The sequence below is a fragment of the Sciurus carolinensis genome, chromosome 15, assembly GCF_902686445.1.
Source record: "Sciurus carolinensis chromosome 15, mSciCar1.2, whole genome shotgun sequence".
Taxonomy (NCBI): Eukaryota; Metazoa; Chordata; class Mammalia; order Rodentia; family Sciuridae; genus Sciurus; species Sciurus carolinensis.
In genome coordinates, this window is record NC_062227.1 from 80,445,695 (window position 1) to 80,461,090 (window position 15,396).

General features: G+C 37.2%; 1 pseudogene; it reads left to right on the forward strand.

Annotated features, from left to right (window-relative positions):
- Positions 1 to 1,772: 1,772 nt before the first annotated feature.
- LOC124965850 (E3 ubiquitin-protein ligase KCMF1-like) lies at positions 1,773 to 2,770 on the forward strand (annotated as a pseudogene).
- Positions 2,771 to 15,396: the final 12,626 nt, after the last annotated feature.

A 15,396-nucleotide genomic window follows, 5' to 3' on the forward strand; every position in this document is an offset into this window, starting at 1 on the left:
GGAGAGGTTTCAGGAGGAAGCGCTGGCCAGATAGATGGGAATGCGGCTTTACTCATCTTAGAAATGGGGTGGACATTCACATACAGGAAGCACTTATGGCCACAATTAGACAAGGTCAAAACAGAACCTCTCCAAGACACACAATAATCAAAATGCCTAACATGGAAAAAAAGGAAATAATATTAAAAACTGTAAGAGAAAAATGTCAGGTCACATTTAGAGACAAACCAGTGGGTTCACTTCTGATTTCTCAACTCAGAACCTAAAATCAAGAAGGAGCTGGAATGAGATATTCCAAGCTCTGAAATAAAACAATTTATAGTCAGGATTGCTGTATCCAGCAATGCTATCTTTCATAATTGATGGAGAATTTGAAACTTTACATGATAAGGATAAACTTACAGAATTCATGACCACCAAGCCAGCACTACAGGGAATACTTAAGGATATAATGCACATAGGAGAATGTCCCCCCAAAACCTCAACGCTCCAAAATAGATGAAGGTCAGTTAAATAACCAACTAAATGAAAATCAAGACAGAATTAAAAGTGACAAACAAACAGTGCTTGCCTCACAAGCACAAGGCCTTGGGTTCAATCCCCAGCACCACACACACACACAAAAAAAAGTAACAAAAAAAAACAAAAATGGCAAGAAATAACAAATAATAATAATGTTCATAATAATGGTGTAAATGGGCACAACTTCCCTATTAAAAGACAGAAATTGGCAGATGGATTTATAAATAAGATTCAACTACATGCTGTTTGCAAGAGACTTGTCTCATAGGCAAAGACACTCATAGGCTAAAAGTTAAAAGATGGAAAAAAATGTTCCATGTAAATGAAGTCCCAAAACAAGCAGGAACAGCTATGTTCATATCTGACAAAGCAAATTTAAAGCAAAAATTAATCAGAAGAGACAAAGAAGGCCACTACATACTGGCAAAGAGAGCAATCCAAAAAGAAGATATAACAATAGTAAATGCTTATATTCCAAATATTAGTGCATCTAATTACATTTCAGAATACTTCTTGACATGAAATCTCAGAAAGACTCCAGTAGGAGAAGGCTGGGGATTGCAACAACCCCTACCACATTAAATCAATAAAGATATCTCCAATCTAAATATTATAATCTAGTGGACCTAACAGATATTCACAGAATATTTTACCCCAAAACAACTGAGTTCACTTTCTTATCAGCAGCTCATGGAACCTTTCCCAAAATAGTCTGCATTCCAGGTCACGATGCCAGTCTTCACAAACACCGAACCCTGATGTACTCCCGCACATCCTATCAGTTCATAATGGAATAAAACTAGAACAGCAAGAGAAATCACAGAGACCACTTAAACACCAAGCAGAGATCGAACAGTACTCTTAAATCAAGAATCGACCCTACGAGCGGGATTTGCGGAGCGCGGCGCCGCTGCTGGGAGCCCGCGGGCCACGAGTGACCGAGTCCCGGGTGAGGCCCGCCTCCTGGAGGAGCTCAGCCCCCGCAGGCCCGGCCTGTCCCGCCCGCAGGCCTCTGCGCTTTGCGGGATTTGGTGGCTGGTACGCGCAACGCCACGACCCTGCAGGGGACACTGCGGCCGCCCCCGGGAGCGCACGCGGCCAGCGTCTGAACCAGGACATCCCGACGTGAAGCGTCAGCTGTGATGCATGTTTAAAAGGAAATTTTCAAGGTCGCAGGTATAAGTGTTTAATTTGCTACGACCACGATCTCTGCATCTTGTTATGCAAGTGGTGCCACAACACCGAGGCATACAGCTGACCACCCAATGCAGCGCATATTAACATGGGGAGACTTTGATTTGTACTGTGGTGGGGAAGCTTTCTCTGTAGAGCAGCCACAGTCCTTTACTTGTCCCTGTTGTGGAAAAATGGGTGACACGAAGACATCTCTTCAAGAACATGTTACTTCTAACATGCAGAAACATCAACAGGAGTGATTTGTCCAATATGTGCAGCGTTGCCTGGAGGTGATCCTAATCGTGTGGCAGATGACTCTGCAGCTCACCTTACACTTGAACACAGAGCCCCTAGAGATTTAGATGAATCGAGTGGTGTTCCACACGTTCGCAGAATGTTTCACCCTGGTCGGGGATTAGGAGGTCCTCTGCTCGTAGATCAAATATGCACTTTACTAGCAGTTCTACTGGTGGACTTTCTTCTCAGAGTTCATATCTCCAAGTAATGGGGTTGTCATGGATCCTATAGCTGAGCTTTTATCTCAGTTATCAGGAGCGAGCCGTTCTGCAGGAGGACAGCTTAATTCTTCTGGCCCTTCCGCTTCTCAGTTACAACAACTGCAGCTGCAGCTGCAGCTAGAACGGCAGCTTGCCCAGGCAGCACGGCAACAACTGGAGACTGCCCGCAACGCAACCCGGCATGCTAACAAAGCACTATCACCACTACAATCACACAATCCACAGCAGCAGCCAGTACGGGAATACAGAAAGCAGTCAGCAGACTCTCCAGAATTCCCAGTTTCTTTTAACAAGGCTGAATGATCCTAAAATGTCTGAAATAGAGCGTCAGTCTGTGGAAAGCGAGCGTGCAGACTGCAGCCTGTTTGTCCAAGAGCTCCTTCTATCCACTTTAGTGCTGAAGAGAGCTCGTCCTCAGATGAGGGAGAACGGGGGAGATGGCAGATTTTGGTGCCATGGACTGTGTAGATATTATGCCTCTAGACGTTGCTTTAGAAAACCTAAATTTAAACGATAGTAATAAAGGAAATGGGCCTCCACCACCTCCTCTTTGATGACATCCCAATTCCCAGACAATGTCCTTTGTGCTGCATTTGCCAATGAAAGTGGACAACTATCTTGGGTTTGTTTGGTGACTGTAATTTCAGGTCTGTCACTCTTGTTACATTGTGTACATTCAAAAGGAAGAGAGAAAATATATGTGATAATCATTTCCACTTAACTAATTACTTAATTACTTCTAGCAGGTAAATGTGCTAGCAGTGCAGGGGTGATCTCTGCTACCTATACCTTGACATGCAAAAGGCTCTCCTAATACTCCACATTCATACTGAAGAGGAAAATTGAAATCTCTAATGAAGCTGCTGTGTGTGTTTATGAATATTAATGAATAAAAACTGCTTGGATGGTTTACATTAACTACTGCATGAGTTTTTCTGCAGCGTGCATGAGTTTTAGTGACCTCGTTATTTAAAAAATTAAATACAAGGAGTAAAACTTAAAAAACAAAGTCCAAAGCTTTCCCAAACATTATTCAATGGCTACCGGACAAAGTAGCTTTTGAATAGTGTCTGCCTGAATCACCTTTCTTTGTGTGCCTCCTGCTCACGAAGCCAGCTCTGCAGCGGAATCTGGGTCCTATAGCCAGGTGTGGCGCTCCACCCTCTGACTGTCCTGTCCTGTTAGTCATCTTGCCTGTGCAGAGCTCAGCCTGTCTCTTTAACTCCTCTGTAGAAGACACAACAGTAAAAGCTACTGTCAGAAGCTGCTGCAGGGGTGTGCCCTAAAACAAATCCTGTTTGTTTGTTTAAAGTTGTTACTTTTTGTGGTGGTTTAAAATTTTTTTGGTTGTTAAATATGTTTTATTCAGGTCTAGATGAATTTCATCTATTCAATGTTCAACCAATTAACCTGACTTAAGTCGTCTGATTGACAGTGTCAATCACTGGGTGTCTTTGTGCATTTGCTTTGTAGTTTGCTTAGACAGATCAACATCAGAGGAGCTTTCAGGATCTGCCTTCCCAGGTTTTGTCATGATATTACAACCAAATTCTTAATGCTAACCTTTAGCACCTTTTATTTCTTGGGTTTTTTTTCCTGGCATAAAAAGTAAAGCCTTTTAACTGAATCATGCCACCTATATGCCTATATTATTAATTAAATGTAAAGCTTTTTTAGGTTTGTTTTGGATTTGGAGGGGCCGGGTTCTTCTTTATTTTGTCTTTCAATTTTTGTGCATAGACTTTCACAATAGCTCCAAGTCAGGGACAGTGGGTTTGGGGGAAAAGGGGACAGTTTTGGGGATGTGAATTTAGGATTTTATTTGTTGGTAATTTCCACAAACCCAGAGTACTGGGGACTCGAACCCGGGCCTCCAGCATGAGAGGCAGGCACTCTACGAGATGGGCTATATGGCCTGCACTTGAATTTAGGATTTTAAACAAGGTGTGCACAGCTTCTGATAAATTATAACTAGACTTAACCTAATCATGTCTTGTTCCAGTTTCTTTCCTCTGAGCCCTTTTCTTGCTCTCCTCTCCTCTCTGTCTCCATCCTTGTCCTTTCCTGCCTGTGTGTCTCTGTTTCTTCAACATGACAAGCATACAGACTTGAACACCCCTCCAAGGTTCTTCCCAGAACCGTGAAGTCCATGTTCATCCAAATGTACAAAAAGTCACCCTCCATGTCTAAAAAACTGTTGCTTCTCTGAAACTTCAGACTCCAGTGATTTCCAGATATAATAGGGTTGATTTGTTTAGTTTCTATGACAAAATGTTTTGGAGGAAAATTTTACACCAGGCTTCTTAGTTATACTAAAAATCAAGCCCAGTGGGGATTTTCTTTTTTTTTTTTTTTAAATTGGTTGTTCAGAAGTTTAAAATCCAGTTTTCAAGTTGTGGTCTTTTCAAACACATCTTCACACATAAGTCACACATTTCAATAAAGCATTTTCAAGACTGTTAAAAAAAATTGATCCTAGAAAAAAATGAGAGAAGAAATTAAGAAATTGTTAGAAACAAATGAAAACAGAGATACAGCATATCAAAATCTCTGGGACAGCATGAATCAGGCAGTTCTAAGAGAAGAGATTATTTGAGTGCCTACATTAAAAAATAGAGATCCCAAACAAATAATATAAATCTGCACATCAAGACCTTATAAAAGGAAGAACAAACCAATGCAAAAATCAGTAGATGACAAGAGATAATTAAAATCAGAATCAATGAAATGTAGAATAAAAAAATACACAGAATCAATACAATGAAGAGTTGGTTCATTGAAAAAATAAACAAGATTGACAAACACTCAGCCAAAATAACCAAAAGAAAGAGAAAGAATACCCAAATTAACAAAGTTAGAGGTACAAAGAAGTATCACAACAGACACTTTTGAAATGTGCAAAATCATTAGAAAATGTTTTGAAAAGGTGTGCTACAATGAACTGGAAAATCTATAAGACATTGACAAATTTCTAGACACATATGATCTTCCCAAATTAAACCAGGAAGATAAGGTAAACTTAAACAGACAATATCAAGAATTGAGATTGAAGCAACTGTTAAAAGATTTCCAAAATCAACATTCTACAGTGACACAGCCGCATCAATATTTATAGTAGCTCAATTCATGATAACTAAACTATGGAACCAACCTAGATGCCCTCAGCAGATCAATGGATAAAGAATATATATAGGTAGAGGGGATTAGGGGAGGGGAAGGGTATGGGGGAAGGAATGGTAGTAGAGTGAAACACTCTGCCTCATGTACATGTAGGACTGCATGACTGATGTGATCCTGCAATATATATAATCAGAAAAATCAGAAATTACACTCCATTTATGTATGACCTATCAAAATGTATAAATGATAAGCCTACAGGGGGAAAGCTGCAGTACCTCAGGTCTTCCCTGCTAGAGGGGAACATACGTGAACAACACGAAAAAACAGGGGAAGAAAGTGTCCCTAACAAACCAAGATGCTGTTTTGATAGAATCCAATGACAGCATGGCAGTAGAAATGACAGAAAAGGAGTTTAGAATCTATATGATTAAAACAATTCAAGAAGCAAAAGATGAGATAAGAGAGCAAATGCAGGAAATGCATGATCAATATAATAAACAGTTAAAAGAGCAAATGCAGGAAGCAAAAGATCATTTTATTAAAGGGATAGAGATTCTGAAAAGAAAACAGAAATACTTGAAATGAAAGAAACAATAAACCAAATTAAAAACTCAATAGAAAGCTTACCAACAGACTACATCTTATGAAAATCAGAATCTCAGACAATGAAGACAAAATATTTAATCTTGTAAATAAAGTTGACCAAACTGAGAAGATGGTAAGAAATCATAATCAGAACCTCCAAGAATTATGGGATATTATGAAAAGACCAAAATTAAGAATCACTGGAATTGAGGAAGACACAGGGATACAAACCAAAGGAATGAACAACCTGTTCAACGAAATATCTGAAAATTTCCCAAAGCTGAAGAATGAAATGGAGAATTAAATACAAGAGGCTTACAGAACACCAAATGTACAAAATTACAACAGATTCATACCAAAGCACATTACAATGAAAATAACTCACATACAAAATAAAGTTAGGATATTAAAGACTGCAAGAGAAAAACATCAGATTACATATAAGGGAAAACCAACACAGATATCAGCAGATTTCTCAGCCCAAACACTAAAAGCTAGAAGGACCTGGATCGATATATTTCAAGCTCTGAAAGAACATGGATGCCACCCAAGAATCTTATACCCAACAAAACTTACCTTCAGATTTGAAAATGAAATAAAATCTTTCCACAATAAACAAAAGGTAAAAGAATTTATAAACAGAAAGTCTGCACTACAGAATATTGTCAGCAAAATATCTCATGAGGAGGAAGTGAAAAGAAAACTACAAATCAGCAAAAGGAGGAACTACCCTAAAGGAAAAGCCAATCAAAGGAGAAACCAAGTCAAGTTAAAAACTAAAACTAAGCCAAAATGACCAGTGATACAAATCATATCACAATAATAACCCTGAATGTTAATGGCCTAAACTCATTAATCAAAAGACATAGACTGGAAGATTGGATTAAAAAGAAAAACCCAACAATATGCTGCCTTCAAGAGACTCATCCCATAGATAAGGACAGAGTAAAGGTGAAAGAATGGGAAAAACATACCATGCACATGGACCCAGTAAAAAAGCAGGGGTCTCCATCCTCATAATGGATAAAGTGGACTTCAAACCTAAGTTAGTCAGAAGGAATAAAAGAGGACATTTCATATTGCTCCAGGGAACCATAAATCAGAAAGACATAACAATCGTAAATATTTATGCCCCAAACAATGGTGCATCCATGTACATCAAATAAATCCTTCTCAATTCCAGGAATCAAATAGACCAGTACACAATAATTCTTACTGACTTTAACACACTGCTATCACAACTGGATAGATCTTCCAAATAAAATCTAAACAAAGAAACCATAGATCTCAATAAAACTATCAATAACTTAGACTTAATAGACACATATAGAATACTCCATCCATCAATGAGCAAATATACTTTCTTCTCAGCAGCACAAGGAAACTTCTCTAAAATAGACCATATGTTAGGCCACAAAGCAGCCCTTAGGAAATGCAAAAAAATAGAGATACTGCCTTGCGTTCTATCAGATCATAATGGAAAGAAATTAGAAATAAATGACAAAATAAAAAACAGAAATTACTCCAAAACCTGGAGACTAAATAATATGCTATAGAATGAAGCGTGGATAACAGAAAACATCAGGGAGGTAATAAAAAAATTCTTAGAGGTCAATGAGAATGATGATACAACTTATCAAAAATTCTGGGACACTATGAAAGCAGTACTAAGAGGAAAATTCATTGCATGGAGTGCATTCCAGAAAAGAATGAAAAGTCAACAACTAAATGACCTGACGTTATAGCTCAAAGCCCTAGAAAAAAGAACATATCAGCACCCAAAGTAGTAAAAAAGAGGAAATAAAAAATCAGAGCTGAAATCAATGAAATTGAAACAAAAGAAACAATTCAAAAAATTGACAAAACAAAAAGTTGGTTCTTTGAGAAAGTAAACAAAATAGACAAACCCTTAGCCACACTAACAAAGAGAAGAAGAGAGAAGACTCAAATTACTAAAATTCGTGATGAAAACAAAAATATCACGACTGACTCAACTGAAATACATTACATAATTAGAAACTGCTTTGAAAGTCCATACTCCAACAAAATAGAAAATATCGAAGACATCAACAAATTTCTAGAGACATATGCTCCTCCCAAACTGAACCAGGAGGACATACACAATTTAAACAGATCAATTTCAAGCACCGAAAGAGAAGAAGCCATCAAAAGCCTACCAACCACGAGTCCTGCTGGTGGAATAGCGCCAAGCTCGACCGCAAAAGGTTCCAGGGCTAGAGGGAAAACAAAGGAACCCAGTATGTTAAATAGACAGAGGAGAGGTCAGGCCAAGAGGGCAGAACGCAGCAGAGCGAGCAATGCAGTGAGAAAGAACTCACCTGGTGAAGCCGTCTTTATTCCCTCACTCTCGCTGGATGCTGTGGACGCTGTGTGTTCAGGAACCATTGGCATTCAGGGACGTGGCCACTGATGTCTCTCAAGAGGAGTGGGCATGCCTGCACTCTGCTCAGCAGAATTTGTGCAGAGACGTGACGTTGGAGAACTACAGAAACCTGGTTTTTTGTTAAGTATTCTCATCAAACCCAAGAATTTCCATCAGAACCAGTAATAAAATGTTCATTCCAAAAGGTGATGAAGGGAAGAAAATATCAGTGTTCTCATTTTACAAAGAAGCTCTACAAATGTAACAAATGCAAAAAAGTATTTCATCAGTGCTCAAAATTTATCATTGCAAGCATCCATATTCAAGGAAAGAATTGCAAATTTAAACAATGTGGAAGAGCTTTAAATAAAATCACAAGCATTATTCAGTGCAAGAAAATTCATATGGGAAGAATGCCCTTCAAATTTAGGAAGACTGCTAAAGTATTTAAGACTTTCTCAACCCTTTATCACAGTAGTGATAAACCCTATGGATGTGAAGATTGTGACAAAGCTTTAAATCAAATGTCAGCCCTTTCTAAACACAAGAAGTTTCACTCTGGAGAGAAACCCTTCAAAAGCACAGAATGTGGGGAAACATTTATTTAATTTTCACACTTCACTCATCATCAGAGGATGATAATGATAAGAGACCATATGAAGGTAAGGAATGTGGCAAAAACTTTAAGGATAGTACATCCCTTATTAGACACCAGAGGACTCATAGTGATGACAGTCCATACAAATGTACAAAATGTGGAAGAGATTTTAAATACATCTCAGTCCTCACTGAACACAGGAAGATTCATACTGGAGCAAAGCACTACAAATGTACAGAAAGTGGGAAAGCATTTATTCAAATTTCATACCTTTTCCAACACCAGAGAATTCATAGTGATGAGAGACCATATGAATGTAAAGAATGTGGCAAAGGCTTTAAGGGTAGTTCAGCCCTTACTAAAGACCAGAGGATTCACAGTGATGAAAGACCTTATGAGTGTAAGGAATGTGGCAAAGGCTTTAAGGGTAGTTCAGCCCTTACTAAAGACCAAAGGATTCATAGTGATGAGAGACCATATGAGTGTAAGGAATGTGGCAAAGACTTTAAGGATAGTTCAGCCCTTACTAAAGACCAAAGGATTCACAGTAATGAAAGACCTTAAGAGTGTAAGGAATGTGGCAAAAGCTTTAAGGATCCTTCAACCGCTATTAAACACTGGAGGATTCATAGTGATGAGAAACTATACAAATGAAAGGAGTGTGGAAGAGATTTTAAAAACACCTCGGTCCTTACTCAACACCCAAAGATTCATACTGGAGAAAGACCACACAAAGGTAGGAACGTTTCGAAGTCTCTTAACAGTTCTTAGCTCCTTACTAAATTCTAGAGAACTCATATGAAAGATCCTACAAATATAAAGAATGTGGCAGGCCTTTAGTAATTGCCCACACATTACTAAACACCAGAGAATTCCTTAAGAGATAAACCCTAAAAATATAATTTGTCAAATCTTTATTCTAATTTCAAACTATCCTCAACATCAGAACACTCTTGTCAGATCCTCATGCATGTTATAAATGCAGAGATCCCTGACCAAAAATATATGCTTTTGATGACAGCAAAATAGTTTCAATTGAGAACCAGTATTCACAAATAAGAAATGTATAGCAAGAAATTTACACCACTTAACTTGATATGTATAACAATTATCAGTGAGAAATCCCATGAATATAGAGAAAGTGGCATTGCCTTTAATTGTTAAATAAAATGTTCTGGACATCAGAAGTTTATGTGATAGAAATAAAGAAATCCTGTTATATCAATGTATTGCAGACAGCTCATTCCTGAAATGCTGGTGATCATTTTAAATTAAAATTACTAAAAATGTTCAGTCTTGAAAGTTGGAGAAACTATAACTCACCAATTATTATAGGAGAGGAAAAGTCTCATTAATGAGTATTTTTGCCTTGTATTTTTCAGAAGATTTAGAAGAGCATTTGAAATCCTTTATTCATATCATGAATGAATTTTATTAAATAAAAGTGAATGTTCCTCAAAAAAAAAAAAAAAAAAAAAAAAGCCTACCAACCAAGAAAAGTCCAGCACCAGAAGAATTCTCAGCCGAGTTCTACAGGACCTTCAAATAAGAACTCATTCCAATACTTCTCAAAGTATTCCAGGAAATAGAAAAGGAGGGAACACTTTCAAACACATTCTATGAAACTAGTATCACCCTCATACCCAAAACAGACAAAGACACACCAAGGAAAGAAAATTTTAGACCAATATCTCTGATCAATATACATGCAAAAATCCTTAACAAAATCCTGGCAAATCACATCCAAAAACATATTAAGAAGATAGTGCACCACAATCAAGTGGCATATATCCCATGAATGCAAGGTTGGTTCAACATTCGGAAATCAATAAATGTAATTCATCACATCAATAGACTTAAGGCTAAGAATCATATGATTATTTCAGTTGACACAGAGAAAGCATTTGACAAAATACAACACCCCTTCATGTTCAACACACTAGAAAAAATAGGAATAGTAGGAATATACCTGAACATTGTAAAGGTTATGTATGCTAAGCCCATGACCCACATCATTTTTTTTTACTTTTTTTTATTAATTTTTTACTATTCTAATTATTTGTACATGACAGTAGAATACATTTATATATTTTGTAAATCATACATAAAGGGAGCTTAATTTCTCATTTTTCTGGTTGTACATATTGTAGCATCACATCATTCATGCAGTTATATATGTATATGAGGTAATATTGTCTGTTTCACTCTACTGTCCTTCCTACCCTCATATCCCTTCCCCTCCCTTCAATTCCCTCTATTTAATATGAAGTAACTCTATTCTTCCCTAGCGCCCTGCCCTCTTATTATGAATTAGCATCCACATATCAGAGAAAATATTCGGGCTTTGCTTTTTTGGGTTTGGTTTATTTTGTTTTGCATGATATTCTCTAACTCCATCCATTTACTAGCAAAGACCATAATTTCATTCTTCTTTAAAACTGAATAATACTCCATTGTGTGTGTGTGTGTATTTGATACTTTTTTTTCCATTCATCCTTTGAAGGGCACCTAGGTTGCTTCCATAATTTAACTATTGTGAGTTGAGTTCCTATAAACACTGATGTGGGTGCATCTGTGTAGTATGCTGATTTTATTTTATTTTATTATTATTATTTTTTAAATTTATTTTTATTGTAAACAAATGGGATACATGTTGTTTCTGTTTGTACATGGAGTAATCATACATTTACATAGAGTAATGATGTTTGATTCATTCCGTTATTTTTTTCCTCCCCCTCACCCCTCCCACCCCTCTTTTCCCTCTATACATTCCCTCCTTCCTCCATTCTTGCCTCCCTCCCACCCCCCATTACGTGTCATCATCCGCTTATCAGTGAGATCATTCATCTTTTGGATTTTTGAGATTGGCTTATCTCACTTAACATGATATTCTCCAATTTCATCCATTTGCCTGCAAATGCCATAATTTTATTAATCTTTATAGCTGAGTAATATTCCATTGTATATATATGCCACAGTTTCTTTATCCATTCATCAATTGAAGGACATCTAGGTTGGTTCCATAGTCTGGCTATTGTAAATTGAGAAGCTATGAACATTGATGTGGCTGTATCTCTGTAGTATGCCGATTTTAAGTCCTTTGGGTATAGGCCAAGGAGTGGGATAGCTGGGTCAAATGGTAGGTCGATTCCAAGTTTTCTAAGGAATCTCCACACTGCTTTCCAGAGTGGCTGCACTAATTTGCAGCCCCACCAGCAATGTATGAGTGTACCTTTTTCCCCACATACTCGCCAACACCTGTTGTTGCTTGTATTCTTGATAATCGCCATTCTAATTGGGGTGAGATGGAATCTTAGGGTAGTTTTGATTTGCATTTCTCTTATTACTAAAGATGGTGAACATTTTTTCATATGTTTGTTGATTGCTTGTAGATCTTCTTCTGTGAAGTGTCTGTTCATATCCTTAGCCCATTTGTTGATTGGGTTATTTGTATTCTTGGTGTAGAGTTTTTTGAGTTCTTTCTATATTCTGGAAATTAGTGCTCTATCTGAAGTACGAGTGGCAAAGATATTCTCCCACTCTGTAGGCTCTCTCTTCGCATTGCTGATAGTTTCCTTTGCTGAGAGAAAGCTATTTAGTTTCAATCTATCCCAATTATTGATTCTTGCTTTTATTTCTTGTGCTATGGGAGTCCTGTTAAGGAAGTCTGACCCTAAGCCAACAAGTTGAAGATTTGGACCTACTTTTTCTTCTATAAGTTGCAGGGTCTCTGGTCTGATTTCAAGGTCCTTGATCCATTGTGAGTTGAGTTTTGTGCAGAGTGAGAGATAGGGGTTTAGTTTCATTCTGCTGCATATGGATTTCCAGTTTTCCCAGCACCATTTGTTGAAGATGCTATCTTTTCTCTATTGCATATTTTTGGCACCTTTGTCTAGTATTAGAAAATTGTATTCATTTGGGTTTGTGTCTGTGTCCTCTATTCTGTATCACTGATCTACCTATTTTGGTGCCAATACCATGCTGTTTTTGTTACTATTGCTTTGTAGTATAGTTGAAGTTCTTGTATTGCGATATCCCCTGCTTCATTCTTCCTGCTAAGGATTCCTTTAGCTATTCTGGGTTTCTTATTCTTCCAGATGAATTTCATGATTGCTTGCTCTATTTCTGTAAGGTACATCATTGGGATTTTAATTGGAATTGCATTGAATCTGTATAGCACTTTTGGTAGTATGGCCATTTTGACTATATTAATTCTGCCTATCCAAGAACATGGGAGATCTTTCCATCTTCTAAGGTTTTCCTTAGTTTCTTTCTTCAATGTTTTGTAGTTTTCATTGTAGAGATCTTTTACCTCTTTGGTTAGATTGATGCCCAAGTATTTTATTTTATTTTTTTTTTTTGAGGCTATTGCAAATGGAGTTGTTTTCCTCATTTCCCTTTCAGCTGTTTCATCGCTTGCGTATAAAAATGCTTTAGATTTATGTGTGTTGATTTTATAGCCTGCTATTTTGCTGAATTCATTGATGAGGTCTAGAAGTTTTCTGGAGGAGGTTTTTGGATCCTCTAAATATAGAATCATGTCATCCACAAATAGTAACAGCTTAAGTTCCTCTTTTCCTATTCATATCCCTTTAATTTCGTTAGTCTGCCTAATTGCTCTGGCTAGAGTTTCGAGGACAATGTTGAATAGAAGTGGTGAAAGAGAACATCCCTGTCTTGTTCCCGTTTTTAAAGGGAATGGTTTCAGCTTTTTCTCCATTAAGAATGATGTTGGTCATGGGCTTAGCATAAATAGCCTTTACAATGTTCAGGTATGTTCCTACTATCCCTATTTTTCCTAGTGTTTTGAGCATGAAGGGGTGTTGTATTTTGTCGAACGCTTTTTCTACGTCAATTGAAATAACCACATGATTCTTATCCTTAAGTCTATTGACATGATGGATTACATTTATTGATTTATGAATGTTGAACCATCCTTGCATTCCAGGGATGAACCCCACTTGATCGTGGTGCACAATTTTCTTAATATGTTTTTGGATATGGTTTGCCAATATTTTGTTAAGGATCTTTGCATGTATATTCATCAAGGATATTGGTCTAAAATTTTCTTTCCTTAATGTGTCTTTTCCTGGTTTGGGTATGAGGGTGATATTAGCTTCATAGAATGAGTTCAGAAGGGTACCCTCCTTTTCTTTTTCCTGGAATACTTTGAGAAGTATTGGAATGAGTTCTTCTTTGAAGGTCTTGTAGAACTCAGCTGAGAATCCGTCTGGTCCTCGGCTTTTCTTGGATGGTAGATTTTTAATGGCTTCTTCTATTTCATTGCTTGATATTGATCTGTTTAAATCGTGTATGTCCCCCTGGTTCAGTTTGGGAGGAGCATATGTCTCTAGAAATTTGTCAATGTCTTTGGTAGTTTCTATTTTGTTGGAATACAGATTTTCAAAGTAGCTTCTCCTTATGTTCTGTATCTCAGTTGGGTCTGTCGTGATATTTCCTTTTGCATCATGTATTTTAGTAATTTGAGTCTTCTCTCTTCTTCTCTTTGTTAGTGTGGCTAAGGGTTTGTATATTTTGTTTACTTTCTCAAAGAACCAACATTTTGTTTTGTCAATTTTTTGAATTGTTTCTTTTGTTTCAATTTCATTGATTTCAGCTCTGATTTTAATTCTTTCCTGTCTTCTACTACTTTTGCTGTTATTCTGTTCTTCTTTTTCTAGGGCTTTGAGCTGTAATGTTAGGTCATTTAGTTGTTGACTTTTCATTCTGTTAATTTAATTTCTGTTTTTTATTTTGTCATTGATTTCTACTCTCAGTCCATTATGATCTGATAGAACACAAGGCAGTATCTCTATATTTTTGCATTTCCTAAGGGCTGCTTTGTGGCATAATATATGGTCTACTTTTGAGAAGGTTTCATGTGCTGCTGAGAAGAAAGTGTAACCACTCATTGATGGATGGAATATTCTATTATAAGAATATTCTAATATTCTTAATATGTCTATTAAGTCTAGGTTATTGATTGTGTTATTGAGTTCTATGATTTCTTTGGTTGGATTTTGTTTGGAAGATCTATCTAGTGGTGACAGTGGTGCATTAAAGTCACCCAGAATTATTGTGTTGTGGTCTATGTGATTCTTAAAATTGAGAAGGATTTGTTTGATGTACAGGGATGCACCATTGTTTGGAGCATAAATATTTACGATTGTTATGTCTTCCAGATTTATGGTTCCCTTAAGCAGTATGAAATGTCCTTCTTTATCCCTTCTGACTAACTTTGGCTTAAAGTCCACTTTATCTGATATAAGGATGGAAACCCCCACTTTTTTACTGGGCCCACGTGCGTGGTAGATTTTTTCCCATCCTTTCACCTTTAGTCTGTGGATGTCTTTTTCTATGAGATGAGTCTCTTGCAGGCAGCATATTGTTGGGCCTTTCATTTTAATCCATTCTGCCAGTCTATGTCTTTTGATTGATGAGTTTAGGCCATTAACGTTCAGGGTTATTATTGAGAAATGATTTGTATTCCCAGT